Source organism: Pinus tabuliformis, chromosome X, assembly GCF_031772625.1.
Source record: "Pinus tabuliformis cultivar Carrire ecotype Pingquan chromosome X, CPIR1, whole genome shotgun sequence".
Lineage (NCBI taxonomy): Eukaryota > Viridiplantae > Streptophyta > Pinopsida > Pinales > Pinaceae > Pinus > Pinus tabuliformis.
The window spans coordinates 1641205254-1641221392 of record NC_142308.1 but is presented as its reverse complement, the minus strand read 5'-3'; the positions used below and the strand labels follow the sequence as shown (position 1 = coordinate 1641221392).

General features: G+C 44.2%; 1 protein-coding gene and 1 pseudogene across 5 annotated transcripts in view; one reads left to right on the top strand and one right to left on the bottom strand.

Moving 5' to 3' along the window:
* The window catches only part of PHYLLO (2-oxoglutarate decarboxylase/hydro-lyase/magnesium ion-binding protein), a 439001-nt gene that overhangs the window by 292730 nt on the left and 130132 nt on the right, over positions 1-16139 (top strand). The window lies entirely within an intron of this gene.
* Positions 14718-15505, bottom strand: LOC149146323 (N-acylphosphatidylethanolamine synthase pseudogene; annotated as a pseudogene).

The window sequence follows — 16139 nt, the reverse complement described above, 5'->3', positions numbered from 1 at the left end:
GACTTTCACTGATGGGAGGAGTCCTGATATGAGAGGAATCACTAGGAATAATAGATCAATGATGGGATGAGAGGTGATTCCTAAAGCCTATTCACAAGAGAGGCTCAGATAATGGGTTTGCTTGCTATGAAAGCAAGATAGATGGCTCTCTTAGAAGGGCTATGAGGACACTTAGACCTAGGTTTGGGGATTAATACTTGGCAAGGTGTATCCTAGGCATAAAAGTCCTAAAGAAATAATGGTTTCTATGTAATCCTTGTGGAATGTGAGTCACAAAGTTGCAGGACCACAAAGAACCTATTAATTTTAGGTGTGTTCTATGCTGATAGCAAATTTACTTCAATTTTCCATATTAGCTCAATATCAATTCCAGATTAGCAATCACATTTATCATGATAGTAAAATGCAGATAGAACATAAATATAAATCACAGAAGACAAGCCAAGACAAGAGGACACAAGATGTGGTGCTAGCCAGGGAAAAACCCCAATGTGGGGAAACCCTTGATCAATTCTTCTTATATGTTCTTCAATAGTTCAACAGAGAGAGAGATAGTACATATACATTGGAAGTCAACATTTTGACTTATCAAAATAAGTGCAGAGATCTTCTCAAAGATGTCACACGAGGTAGCTGATCTGGACCCAGGTGAAGGCATGCTGATCCTCCAAGGTGACTCCATCATCATGCTGCACCTGTCACTGTACTGCACCCATTCACTGAGCTCCACCCAATCATGACTGTACCCATCACTGTGCACTATGCTGCACCATTCCATCACTGCTGTACCCATGATAAAGTAATGCTTGCCATTATGTATGCCCTATCCAAATGGCGACAATATGATGCCTAAATAGGTACCTTGCCCATGTTTCCTCCTTTTTCTCTTTGGACCGGTGCTTTGAATATTTTTTTTGAGAGATTTGCTATCTCTCTCTCCTAATGTGGTCTCTATGTATTGGCACCCACTACTGTGTGTTGGAATTTCGAAGTCTAACTGTTAGAAATCCTGCCTGTACTTTATGATTTATTTCTTCCTACTTGTTCTGTTAATTAACAAGTTATTTGCCATGTAAATACTGAAAATAAATACAAATACAGTCTCAACACATACAAATCATCAACTCACGGAAAAACAAGCACACAAGTGACACCGTTATTTTTGGACTAATGTCCCCGAAAAAACCCAATGCGGAAAAACTGGTGTAGCTATTTGAGGGTTTTATTATTAAGTAGTTTCAGAATACAATATAGGTGCTAGAAATGGCTCACCCAACAGAGAATGCTCTCGGCAGCAGTACTTCTCAGTCGAAGATAGATATTCTGGCTAAAACCCCGGATGAACAATCCCACAGCTCTCAGCTCCAATCTGCCCCATGAAATCTCCCAGTGTCTGCCTCTAGGGACTGCGTCACCCTCTCTGGCCCAGTGTCAAACCAACTAGCCTAGCGTCAGCCTCTGGAGGCTCTGCATCAGCCTCTAGAGCCTCTTCGTCACCCATGCTGGCTCTCCTTAGGCACTGCGCAGCTCCTGACTGCCTCTAGCTGGCTCTGCGTGGCCTCTAGCTGGCTCTGCATGGCCTCTAGCTGGCTCTGCATCCCTCTCTCTCCGGCTTCTTTGTTGATGCTCCCGGTACCCTCTCTGCCTCTCTGCTTCCGTATTCACTGCCCCTCAGCTGCAACTCTGATCACTCCTTCGATTTCCTCAGCAAGCCCTGCCCCAAAAAATCGAATTCTTGATCAACTCGGTGTGTTCTCCAAGTGACTCTCAAGCTTCCTCTTATACTTTTCTCGTTGACAATTCAACGGCCGAGATTTAGTTCCCAATCAACAGCTAAGATTAACTCTAGCTTGATCCATGACTTTTGAGCCCTTCTAACACAGTTTTATATTAATTCACATTAATATTTTATTTTCCCTAAGTTTAGACTTAGGGACTGCATTAAAAATATTAATTATTTTACTATCTCCCAAACTGTTTAGAATCTACCCAAACCATTTCTGGGTATTGGAGATCTCATGTGCTTTAGCCTCTCCTCCAATTTTCGTGGCTAGAGCACATCCGATGCTACCCCAAATCAACACTCCGTCTTAGCGAGCACTGTGCTCTAGTAATATTCCTCACTGAGCATGACCCTGATCATCTGGCATCGGTCCTTGTGCTGATGCTAGGCTTGCTGCCCAACATCCTTTGCAGTGCTACATCATGTACTGCTGGCCATCGTCCTGCCACTACCATTGCTACATCCGTACGACAACCCCTCTCTTCATGCTGCATCGTGCTGCCCATAGCACTGCCACTGCTAATTGTTGCACTGCAACTCAATTACTGAGAAGTAAGTAACTGATCTCCCAACTCTGACATCTCTGTCAGGCTAGAGACACCCATGATGCTGAAACTCCCTCTGTCACTGACAAGTGCCCCTTCTTTGACCTCTGTGCTGCTGCAACAACTCCATGCATCTCGCACTGCTGCCTCACGCTGTCCTGAGAATCCTGCACTGTAGCTCCCTCTGTCGCTCCATCTGCATCCGTCTCTACTGATATCTGCCAATATTGCTGCTACTCTTTGGGGCTCCCGTAGCAATGATCTGAAATTGATAAAGGTATTACAGACTTATCTGTGGAGTTGTCTATATTACTTAGTGCAGTGGATCGATAAGATTGCGAATAATATAGACACTTAAACAATTATAAAAACACAATCAGACACATTAACACAAGCAAAATTGATAAAAGAGTTCACCAAACTTCTTGGCTACGTCTCCTGGACCTAGCTTCTAGTGCTGGCCTCTTTATTATGTCTTCAAATGGTTGTTACAAGTGTGAGCTCAGAAACAGAGTCTCAATACAGAAATGGAACTCACCACTATGTTCCGTTCGAAACTTCGAGTCAAAATGAGCATACACACGACCGTATTGGTCACCTTGACCTCTAGAACCCCTGGAACGGTTCACCACTCTCCTACAAATTGCAATAAACGTGGAACAAATATGTTTATAATAGAAACAGGGTATAAACGAAAGGATCGATGGGCGCTGGTGGACCCCAAACGTCCGGCCTTTTCCCTAGCACTGATCTCGAGAACAAACCATTGACAGTTGTCGCGTCCTGCTCTTCAACTGATCCGGACAACCTGCTCGTTGATTTGTCCTCTGCCATCCGACGGCTATCGTGCTGTTTCGCACTCCAACTAGCACGTTCGCTATTTCTCCGAAGGCATGCGATAAAGTGGTTTTCGAAAGGCTATGTGTCGAGCGTCGAGTGGAATCGTGTGCTCCCAGTCTAAAACCGCTTCTTGCCTTGAGGGCACCTGATAAACCATTTACCACCCTCATGTCGGAACTCAAAGAGTTTAGTTCCTTTTTCGTAGTTTTATCGTGTTCGTTTTCCCAAATAACTTGCCTGCATGTTTCAACGCGATATGTGTCGATCTCCTTTGATCAGACAATCTCTGCTCTTGACTGCTGTTCCTCATCGCTTGAGGTCTGAACCAATCTCTGATTGCCACATCATCTTCTGTGCTGACATCATCAGGTACTTGCGACTCTTTCCTGGGTTGCCACATGTCCTGCTGACGTAGGCTTTGACTCTTTGACCTGAATCTTTGATTAGCTCTAATTTCCTTGTCTGAACTCGGATTTACATGCGGTTTGCACCATTGGCTTCGTATTCACGAGCCCTTCAACATTTTTCCATTTCACCTGTATTTGAAGACTTTTGATCTGGAGGCTATGCTGAATCCATTTTGGATCAAGCAAGGTATAATCCAAGAGGCTGGGTACCTCGAGGTTGTTAAACACACATGGACAGCAAAGACAATGTGAAAGATAAATCATGCAATACATTTTTTTATTAACATGAGATATACATTTATAGTACAATACGTGACTCTTGGGTTTCAGATCCCAAGGTCTCTTGGACTGCTTTGGTCTATTCGGCTTCCACACTAACCCATTTAGGATTAGGTGTCCAACATTCCCCCCCTTAATCCGAAGGGTTATGTATGAGTCCAAGAAGAGAGCTGTAATACAAAATGTGCAAAAAATGCATGGCAGCACTAGGCTGAATGTGCTCTATGAAATGTTGGTATAGTGGTTTAAGGATGACCACCAACACTGGAACACTTAGTGCAGTTCCCGGAACTATTCCAAAACTGGCAAGAAACTGAAGTTTTCTGCTAGAGGAAGTGATCCTATTGTTTTAAAGAGGGAAACCTTCAACCATAAAAGGGAGGTCTCACCCCGCATAAAAGGTAAAACTTCAACCTGAAAAGGGAAGTCTCAACCTGTGATGGTTTAAGGATAACCAACAACTCCGGAATGCTTAATGCAATTCCTGGAACTCTTCCAAAACTGGCAAGAAGCTGGAGTCTTCTGCTAGAGGAAGTGTTCTCAATTTTGTTCCCGGAACTCTTCCAAAACTGGCAAGAAGCTGAAGTCTTCTGCTAGAGGAAGTGTCCCAGATTGCCACCTGAAGGCATGTTCAGGCATCTTTGTCTCTGGCTACAACTCTGAAACTGGTGTGGCAGGTTGTGGCTCAGGCTCGCTTGATGTGACTTTGAAGCTTGTAGATGACCATCATTTCCCCCCCTGTCAGGTACAAGGTGAGATGATGGAGAAAACTCGACTGCAAGACTGTTCAATATTCTGGAACAAGTTCTGACATGTGTTTGGAATATCTTCTTGGCTGTTGATGCCCATTGCCAAGAAGCGATCCATCCAAGATGAATCTTTGTTCTTGCAGGACGTTTGTTTTTGAAGCATCTGTGTGAAGAATGGCTGGTTTTATGACAGTGCTTACATGGATGAAGATCAAAACAGTGATCTTTCAGATGGCCAACTCGATCACAGTGTTGGCATTTCTCAATCTGTTGTTGTTGTTGTTGCTGTTGAGGTGAACTGTCATGAGGAGCAGGTGAACTGTCATGAATAAATCCAGCACTCTGAAACTGAATGGGCTTGGCGTAGTCTGGAATATGAAAGGACAAGTCCTTGTCATATCCAAGACCAATTCTGTGCTTGTTGTGGACAAGCTGTTCCCAAGGTCTGATGATGGGCTTGGGAAGTGCAGATTGAGTTTCTGCATCTGCATGTACAACTGCTACTTTATTTGAATGAACTATAACATTATTAACATGCTGCTGATGGGTGGTTGTCTCAATGTTCTGAACAAAAACAGGTTCAGAATGGTGTCTATTTTGATGTAGCTCTTCTTGCTGTAGCTATGATTCAAGCTGCAAAAAATCGATATTCTCTTGTGCATATTGTAGACATGTTTGAATTTCTGAGAGAGAGCCTTTGCTGATTTGGAATGTTTCATGATTAGAGGAATATATCAGAGTTTTTAATAACTCTAATATTTCAGTAATTCGAGGCATATTCTTCATTGTCAAAATTACACCCCTTTAAAACACTGATTACAACTATGACCCAATGAGTAAAAAGGACGCCCACTCACAATACAAAGACACAAAAAAATCCTTTGTAAATGTGCAGCAAATGAATCAAGGAACAGAAACTATAATGAGTTTTAAATACAGTTCCACAACTGGGGCAGCAACAACTGCAACATTGGCAACTGAGAAGAGAAGCCAGCTGCCTCAAGCTGGATCTTCAGAGAGTCTTCTTGCCCAATTAAGAGATATACAAAAGAGGCTCCTTGAGTTTATTAGAAAGAGGGTATCACTTCTAGAAAAAGCACTGAATGCTGAATACCATAAGGAGTCAATAACTGCAGAGAAGAAGGAATTTGAGTCTATCAATGAACCTGAGCAAGAGGCTAGAGATGCACATCAACCACTGGCAGAAATTGGTAGCACTGCTTTTTCTGCTCTATCAGCTCTAGGTTGATATTTATGCGTTTCTGCTGAAAGTTGACCCAAAGTTTTGATTCCAGATCCAGAAGAGGTGTCAACACATGCTTTTGATAATGATTCAAATCGCCTGGAATTAGCTGGAGAGAGTCTGGATCACAGCTTTTCGAGCTATGGATGACAAAAAGGAAAATGTTCGGAATGCTAGTGACAGTCTCTGCCTTGCAGTGACTTCACTTAGTTTAAGGTGCTGACAGAGGATTCTGAAGCGTTTGAAGAGGGAAGCATTGGAGGAAGACCTTCTGGCATGTCATTTCTGGATTATCAAAACGTTGTTTGCTCTCCAGCAGAACTCTGATGATCGATTGCAAATGAACTGATACATTCTTCAACATCCAGAAAAACCGTTACATTGCTTCTCCACTACGCTTTTGGCCAATGCATATGAGGGTCATTCGGTCCATTCAACACTAGTATTAAGGCAGTCTTCAATTCAAAACAACTCGCAACATAATGAAATAGTGCCAGCGCACCATTCAAGGCTTCCAAAATTGATGTGGGTCTCTACAACTTCAACGGCTTCAAGCTTTAAACCGCTACGCTTTGATGTGATTCAGGCCAAGTTTCGATGCATAAACAATTGTTGATTACCTCAATGACTATTTGCAGGTCCGCTACACAAGTTCTTGTTCGAGAAGCTACAAACTGCACATGCTTGCCGCCTCCTTTATGTAATAATCTAGTGTGATTGTAGACCCATTGTTGTCAGTGCAAATTCTTCTTAGAGTGAGGGGTTTTCTATTGTCCCTTCAAATTGCAGGTTTTCTTTCACAGCATTTTGACTTCCAACAATTCCACACTGCCTTCAAAAATTTTAAACATACCTCAAAACTAGTCAGTCCCTCCATATACAGCGTATGCAATAATGCAGAGCGGCATGTGAACTATGGTGCCTCTCTCACCCCATCAATCTCAGGTATGCAAATGCAGATATTTCAAAAATGGTAACAAGCACCGACTCAGGCGCTCTCATGCAACTCTTGATAGGGTGATTAAAGGAAGACTCTGCCCACCATTTCTTGCCTAACTTGCTGGGTGTGCCGTTGTCGTGTACAAAGTCGATGCAAACCACTAAGTCCGATTCCTTGTGGCCTCTAGAATCCCAAACGCATTGACTTGCCTGGCATATTCACACAATGAGGGCAAGTTTATTGCAGCTGGAGAAATAATGTGAAACTTTACACACCAGAAAGTGTAGAGGAGAAGATATCCACGGCACCGTTGTTTATGGCTCAAGGACTTGGCCTCGATGTCATAGATCCTCAAACCGATATGGGAGACAACATTTATTAAATGAACTGAATATACAGTGAGCAGATTTGAGATATAGAACAATGTACATACATAAATATCAGCCCCTTAGAATAACGTCCCAACACTTGTTAAAGAGTAACGTTACCCAAGGAAACATGCACAAGCTTCATTCAGGCAACAACCTATGTAATATCAGCCATCCCTCATCATTATTATCATTGAGATAATGCGTTGCTCCTGAAATAAACCTCCAGCAAGGAATGTATTCAGTTATGACAAGAATGTACCCAGAAATCTATACGCTCAGTTACCCAGGTCACGATTTTACTGAAGGCAGCTTTTTATGGGAGAAAAACGTGTCCAACATTCAAATATAATTCACAGCCTGATGGAAACACGTTCCCTTCTTTCCCAAAACTTGTCCTCTGGTGACTGTGATATTCCAGCAAGTGATGAACCCTCTAGTTATCAGCAAAGAGGTGACTCAACTCCCTTCTCTTCTCAAATTTAACTCGACTCAACTGCTAAACCTATCCAGCAAGAAAATTTGGAGCTCGAACTATTCAACACACTCGCTGCTCAAACACATTCACGGCTTCAACTATTCAACGTATTCACTTCTGATGCGGAGTCCAGCGTTCAATGGTATTTCAAGCAGCGGCAGTGAACGGTTTTATATAAATACAGAACAACTGAATGTTGTGAAACGAAAGAACCAGAAATTGAAAATCAAAGTTAAGAAATGGGTGAGAGCGAAATGAGGCACCAACCGATACCAGCGTTCATACGAGCACATTCAACGCGAAATGGCTCCTTCCACCATTCACGCAGCCTCGGTTTGAAGAATCTCAAACGTTCACCATGTCAGGCGTTAACCATGTCAGGCGTTATGGCAGAGTATGGCATGGTAAACGAATAGGGGCAGCGTACCAAAACAGCGTTCAATGCATGGCACAGCGCTTCCAGAATCTTACTACAGTCCAGATGGTCAAATTGCAGGTTGTCCAGTTGATCTCAAGGGCATTCTACTCAGCGATTCAGAGGATTCTCCAGGCCAGCGCTAAAAATACCATGGACAACGTTTCTTTTATGAAACGTTTATGAACAGTCAGGATAGCCAGAGAGTCTTAAAAATAGCCAGAGTCAGGTGCAGCGTATACAGTGCCAGAGGTCAGGTAATGGGCAGAACTGACATATATATAGAGACCACAAAACAAGTGGCTCAAATTGGAGCAGGACCAGCAATCGCCCACTCTGATACCATGTTAAACACACATGGACAGCAAAGACAATGTGAAAGATAAATCATGCAATACATTTTTTTATTAACACGAGATATACATTTATAGTACAATACGTGACTCTTGGGTTTCAGATCCCAAGGTCTCTTGGACTGCTTTGGTCTATTCGGCTTCCACACCAACCCATTTAGGATTAGGTGTCCAACAGAGGTTCCTACCTCTCATCGCCTATAGGTCGTCTGACTACAGCTCGATGTCTCCCCACTTCCTCTCAAGTGGCGTGTGAGCACTCATGGCACAATCAACATCTGTCTCCACTTCCTTCTTTGCCCTTGCTGGCGCAGCCTTGGTCTTGGAAGCCACTCCCTTTCTCTTCTTCCTCAGACACTGGCTCACATAGTTACCCAGTTCCCCACAGTGGAAGCATTTGACCTTGGAGAGGTCCTTCTTCTTTCGTTTCTCCTGCTTTCCCTCAGATGCTAGGGAAACATCCTCCTCTTCCTCCTTGGTTTCTGAACCACTTGCCGCTGCTTCCCGCCTTGGTTAGCCTTCTGATCTCTTCTTGACGAAGAGCCGCCCACAGGTCCTCCCAATCTGGAAGGGTCGACTTGCGCAGTATGCTCTGGACAAACACCTCCCAGTCTTCTGAGACTGCTTTCAGGGTTGTCCTCACCATCAATTCTTGATCCGGCGTGGCCCCTATGAAAGTCAGCTGATCCTGAATCTCCTTCAATCGACCGAGGAAGGTGTCGATCTGTTCTCCCTTTTGCATCTGGTATGACCGCAGTTGATTTTCTAGGAACATCTTCCTTTGCACGGAAGTATGTTGATACAATTTTTTCAGGGCCTCCCACATCTTATTTGCCATGTCCTTTTCGGCAATATGTGGTACTACATGGTCCTTGACCTCGTCAAGGATGATGCTCTTGGCCCTCGCCATTGCCTCCTTGTACTTATCGTTCTCAGCTGGGTCAATTGGGATCGCTATCGTCTTCAAGGCGAAGTGCTTGAGACGATTTCTGTCTAGAACGGACAAGATTCTGGCCTTCCAGACTACGAAGTTTGAGGCTTCGTCCAGTCTGTTCTAGTCTCTTACCCCGTTCACTACCATTTCGCTGGTCCTCTACTTCCCTCCTGGAAGTTCTCGGTGTGATGTTGAAGTTTCTAAGTTTACCTAGTTTAGAAACCCTTCATGCTCTTTTTCTGATTTATTCCTACCTACTTGTTATTTTTCTTTAACAAGTTATTTACAAAGTAAATACTGAAAGTAAACACCAGTGCATGCTCAACATATTACAGGTCAACAACTAAAAGAAACAAGAACAAACACACCACATGACACCATTATTTTTGGACCAATGTCCCCAGAAAAAGCCAATGTGGGAAAATTGGTGCAGCTATCTGAGGGTTTTCTTATTAAGCAATATTAGAGTACAATCTGGGTGTCGAAATTGGCCTACCCAACAGAGAATTTCCTTAGCAGCTATACCTCATATTTTGAGAGAAATCTCTTTGCTGAAACCTCGGAAAACCCTTCTGGCAGCTCCTCAGCACAAAACTGCTTTGCAACCCTAGCGTTTGCCCAATCTGGACTGCGTCAACCTCTCTCTATCCCACGTTGGCCTTGCGTCAGCCTTTCTTGGCTTGCATCAGCCCCAAGAGGTCCTGTGTCAGCTCTGGGAGCCTCTGTGTCAGCTGCGCTGGCCCATCTGGTGCTCTACGCAGCACTTGGCTGCCTCTGCGTGGCCCTGCGTGAGCCCTTGCTAGCTCTGTGTCACCCTCCTTGGCTGCTGCGCTGCTCTCCCGACACAATCTTTGCCTTCTCTGTTTCTCTGTACTCAATGCCCCTCAGCTGCTCTCCCGATCACTGATTCTATCTCTCTTAGAAAACCCTGCTTTAGAGAATAGAATGACTGATCATCTGGTGTACTCTCCAAGTGACCCTCAAGCCTCCTCTTATACTTTTCCTGTTGACATCTCAACGGCTGAGATTAAGTCCCTAATCAACGGCTAAGATTAGGTCTGGCTTGATCCATGTCTTTTGGACCATTCTAACACAGATTCATATTAATACACATTAATATTTTATTTTCCCTAAGTTTAGACTTAGGGACTCCATTAAAAATATTAATTATTTTAATATCTCCTAATTTGTTTAGAATCTACCCAAACCCTTTCTGGGTATTGGAGATCTCATGTGCCCCAACCTCTCCACCAAATTTTGTGGCTAGAGCACATCTAATGCTACCCCAAATCAACACTCCCTCTTTGCGAGGACTGTGCTCTAGCAATACTCCTCACTGAGTATTACTCTGATCATCCGGCATCGGTACCTGTGCTGATGCTTAGCCTTCTTGCCTAACATCCTCTGCACTACTGCCTCCTGCACTGCTGCCCATGGTTCTGCCACTGCCACTGCTGCATCTGTACGACAACTCCCTCTGCATCCGTGCTGCTATTGGTCCTTTCTCCCAACACTACATCTGCACTGCACCTCCTCTCATCAAGCTGCATCGTGTTGCTCACTGCTGCATTGCAACTCAGTTACTAAGAAGTAAGGAATTGATCTCCCAACTGACCTCCCTGTTAGGTTAGAAACACCCACTGGTGTCGAAGCTCCCTCTGTTGCTGACAAATGCTCCCTCTCTGACTTTTGCGTTGTTGCAACAACTCTCCTGCATCTCGCACTATTGCACACCTCTCTGTGCCGTCCTGCACTGGTGCAACACTCCTGTGCCTCTCGCGCTATTGCAGCCTACTAGCTCTGCACTCTCTTGGGACTCCTGCATTGTAGCTCTCTCAGCCGCTCCATCCGCATCTGTCTCTACCCACCCAGCAAGTCCTGCTACTCTTCGTTGGGGCTCCCGTAGCAAGGTCTAATCCAAGAGGCTGGGTACCTCAAGGATCCTGCCCCTCATCGCCTGTAGTCCACCTGACTACAGCTCGATGTCTCCCCACTTCTTCTCAAGTGGCGCATGTGCACTCATGGCATAGTGATCGTCTGTGAAAACTTCCTTCTCTACCCATGTTGGCACTGCCTTAGTCTCGAAAGACTCTCCCTTACTCTTCTTCCTTGGACACTGCGTCGCATAATGACCCTGCTCCCCACAGTGGAAGCACTTGATATTGGAGAGAACTTTCTTCTTTCGCTTCTCCTGCTTTCCCTCAGATGCTAGGGCCACATCCTCCTCTTCCTGCTGAACTTTGATCCCTTTGCTACTGCTACCTTTGTTTGACTGCAGTTTGATCTCTTCCTGGCGAAGAGCTGCCCACATCTCGTCCCAAGGTAGGAGAGTCCCTCTGCCCAGGATACTCTGGACAAACACTTCCCAATCTTCTGAGACAGCATTCAGGGCTATCCTCACCATAAGCTCCTGATCCGGTGTTGCTCCTATAGTAGTCAACTGGTCTCGGATCTCATTCAATCCTCCGAGGAAGGTGTCAATCGATTGACCCTTCTTCATTTGATACGACCTCATCTGGTTCTCGAGCAGCATTCTTCTTTGCACAGAAGTATGCTGGTACAGGTTCTTGAGAGCCTTCCACATCTCAACTGCCGTTTCCTTCTCGGCTATATGTGTTACCACATGATCATTGACCCTGTTAAGGATAATGCACTTGGCCCTCTCCATCGCCTCTTCATACCTTTTATTTTCATTGGGGTCGACTGGGACATCTATAACCTTCAAGGCGAAGTTCTTGACACGATTCTTGTCAAGCACTGATAAGATTCTGGCCTTCCAGTATGCGAAGTTCGATGCTCTGTCCAGCCCATCCTGGTCTCTTACCCCGTGTAGTGCCATGATGCTCCTCTACTTCCCTCCTGGAAGTTCTCTGTTCGACTCCTCTGAGTCTCTACTTCCCATCTAGAAGTTCTCTTCTGGACTCCCTCTGAGTCCTGATTTCCCTCCTGGAAATACTTCTGCCACTTGTCGAGATGCCCCTTACTCTGATCGTCTTGTGCACCTGCACTGTTGATCTAGGTTCCTTGGCTAGAAACCCTTGGTAACAACTCCTCTGGCCCTGCTTTGTTAGGTACCGTTCTTACTACAATACCTTACCAACTCAACTCTGCAATATTTCTACAGCCTTCTAGACTCTAGCAACTGTCTCTCTGTGAACCGTGTCAGCCCCTCTTTGCCCCATGCTGGCTTTGCGTCACCCTAGATGGGTCTGCGTCAGCCCTGGGATGCCTTGTGTCAGCCTTCTTGCCCTTTGTGTCAGCAATGCTGGTCTCTTTGAGGCTCTGCGCAGTTCCCGGCTTCTTCTGCGTGGTTCTCGCTGGCTCTACGTCACACTTCTTGGCTTTTGTGTTGCTAGAAACAGCGTCTGTCACCTTGGGACAACTGTTTTCTGCTGCTATTGCTCTGCTCGACTGATGTCTTTTAGTCCTCCTGTGATCTGCAATCACGCTCTGATACCATGTTGAAGTTTCTAAGTTTACTTAGTTTAGAAACCCTTCATGCACTTTTTTGGATTTATTCCTACCTACTTGTTATTTTTCTTTAACAAGTTATTTTCAAAATAAATACTGAAAATAAACACCAGTGCATGCTCAACATATTACAGATCAACAACTAAAAGAAACAAGAACAAACACACCACATGACACCATTATTTTTGGACCAATGTCCCCGAAAAAACGCAATGCGGGAAAACCGATGCAACTATTTGAGGGTTTTCTTATTAAGCAATATCAGAGTACAATCTAGGTACCGAAACTGGCCTACCCAACAGAGAATTTCCTAAGCAACTATACCTCACAGTTTGAGAGAAATCTCTTGGCTGAAACCCCGGAAAACCCTTCTAGGAGCTCCTCAGCACAAAACTGCTCTGCAACCCCAGCGTCTGCCCAATCTGGACTGCATCAGCCCCTTTCTATTCCACGCTAGCCCTGTGTCAGCCTTTCTTGGCCTGTGTGATCCCCAGGAGGCCCTGTGTCAGCTCCAGGAGGCCTTGTGTCCGCTTTGGGAGTGTCTACGTCAGTTGCGCTGGCCCCTCTAGTGCTCTTGCGCAACACTTCGCTGGCTCTGCGTGGCCCTGCGTGGGCCCTTGCTGGCTCTGCGTCACCCTCCTTGGCTGCTGCGCTGCTTTCCCAACACAATCTCTGCCTTCTCTATTTCTCTGTACTCAATGCGCCTCAACTGCTCTCCCGATCACTAATTCTATCTCTCTTAGCAAACCCTGCTCTAGAGAATAGAATGACTGATCATCTAGTGTACTCTCTGTTAGCGCTTGAAATTTCACCTCAGGCTGAGAAAGGCAAACTCCAAGGCAACATCAAACCACTTAGCCTTGTAGCTAGCCCTACGGGGCAGGAGAGGGCTCTCTCCGGGTCTATCTCGGCAAAAGGTCTTCAAAGGGCGGAGATGACCAATAAAGAACACTGATTTTAGGCTAGTAAATTGATAAAAGGGGTTTTTAATAAAATGATGGGGTTTTTCTGGGCTGCATGGGGCAAAGAAACAGCTTGAACAGAGAAATGTAATCAAAAATACAGGTTATCTCCTGAGGCAAGGTAGGCAAGAAAGTTTAACATCAAATTGAGATTAAATGGAATGGCAAGACTGCTGAGGAGCTGACAAGGGCATAGAAGATGAATCCTTGTCAAACAGAGGAAAACATTAAATATGAACAAACTTAAAGGCAGAGCATATAAATTATGAATTCTACCTTAACACTTCATTTGTTCAATTGGAAATGATCATGAAATGAAATGAACACATAACAGGCTTTACATGAAACAAAGGAGAACACAAATGTTAAATCTCATACCACAGGAATCTTAGAAGCCAGAGCTGTGTATTTTCATTAAAATATCTGTCAAAGACTGTACAATGGAAGCTCTCTGTTCTCCACCAGCTCTCAGAATTCTCTCCTCTTCTTTCTTACAAATGATTATTTAATACATTAAACGGCTCAGAAGAAAACCGATCCATGAAAAGATGGAACTGTTTCAACTGGCACTATGAAAAATAGTAAAAGCCACTCATCGATTCCTAAAGATCAGCGCATACAATAAATAGACCAAAATTTTTTCCCTACAGGTCGATAAAAAATGAGCTGTTCAACTATAATTGCAAGAATCCCTCTGATGGCCGACAAACTGGAGTGCAGATCTTTTTGACTTATTAACTGAGGTCTTGAAATAGAAATCGAATGCTATATCTTCGGCTGTGATGTATATCTTCGTTCCAATTTAAAGTATTTTGGCTCCGTTTGAATAGCGCTCTTGGGCCATATACCACACCCTTTAAGCAGATCCTTGAAGCACATTTTGATAGGAGAAAATCACTACAGGTCAATGCTCAGCTACAGGAGGTGTAAATTATTTATGGTCGTTTTTACTAAGAGACCTGGCTTTTGCGCACAGCTTTCTGCATGGCATTTCGAATGTGATCCGAGATATGTATGAAAAGCCATTTTTGCGCGATTTCATCTAATCCTTTACACAATCCTGTTGGCCATCCAGAGCTGTCGAGATGGCCCTTGTTTCCTTCATTGCATTCATCCCCGGATGCTCTAAGAACTCTCGACACAGACTCGGTTCTCTCCTGAAGTGTGGAAATATCAAACTCCATAGGTTCGCCGACAACAATATGAATGTTTTTTTTTTTTAGACAAAGAGGAAGAAGCGGCCTTCTTCCGAACCAGTGCTTCTCCGACATTACCTGTTCAAACCCACTGTGTACAATAGGAAGAACAATTGGTGTAACAGAAGCACGCACACTAAGGCTTGCAGTTCCCCACTTTAACCTTCGTATAGGCCCACCATGTTGTGATACCTTGCCCATTCTCCTTTATTAATGAGATCAAGAGCCTCATTCATATGTGTCTGTTAAATGCCAGCACCTCTTGTAATAGGGATGCATTTGCCAAGTCGAAAGAAGTATGTAAAGAAAGGATTTGTGAAACAAATGTCGTCTGCTGTTAGAGTCCAACGAGCTTGCTTCCAGTTCGTAATAGGAGAACCCTTAAACCCCCACATAAGTGGATCATCCAACCATGTTTGTTTGCTTCAAATTGTTATATTATCAAAAAATAAATGAATTTGAAGCAGATTGTCGAGTGGAGCTAGAAATGCGGGCTTGTTGGGCTCTTGCTCTTGCCAGAGCCTGTTCATAAAGCTCTTCATACTGAGTAGCAGAAGAATCCCAACTAAAATCTATTGTTATCGCCTTCTTAACAAGTTCTAGCCACCAATTTGGCTTTTTCTATAGTAAGTAATAGCACGATCCAATGCATGGTTTAGTCCTTGTTCATCAGCTGCGGAGAATGGAAATCCAACCATAGCACCCACACTAACCCAATAGAAATGAGCTTTCCCAAAGAGGCCATGACTCTGAAGAACAAATTGCCCAATAGTCATGTTTGAAGAGAACGGCTTTTCCCAGCGGGGAGCAAGAAATTCATTGACTGTGATTGCTGTCTCTGCATAGGCTAATGGCGAGATCCAGTAACCCCATAGCCACCATTTGGGAACTGAACTTCGTGGAATAATAAATCCACTAAGTACGAAGATAATCAATAGACAAAATGAGCCTCCACTGTTAGATATGACCATCGTCCGGCAAATCCCAGCTATAAGGCGAAATAATGATGATGATAACTGATGCAGACAAAAGAGAGCTAGAAATTGCCCAAAAAACCTGCTCACTTCAGGGGCAAATCCAGTGACATAATATGTAATGGCAGTCCAAGCAAAAGACTCGATCAACGACACAGGAATTTTCAAGACAACTGTTGGAATAGTGTATGTCCATGCTGGG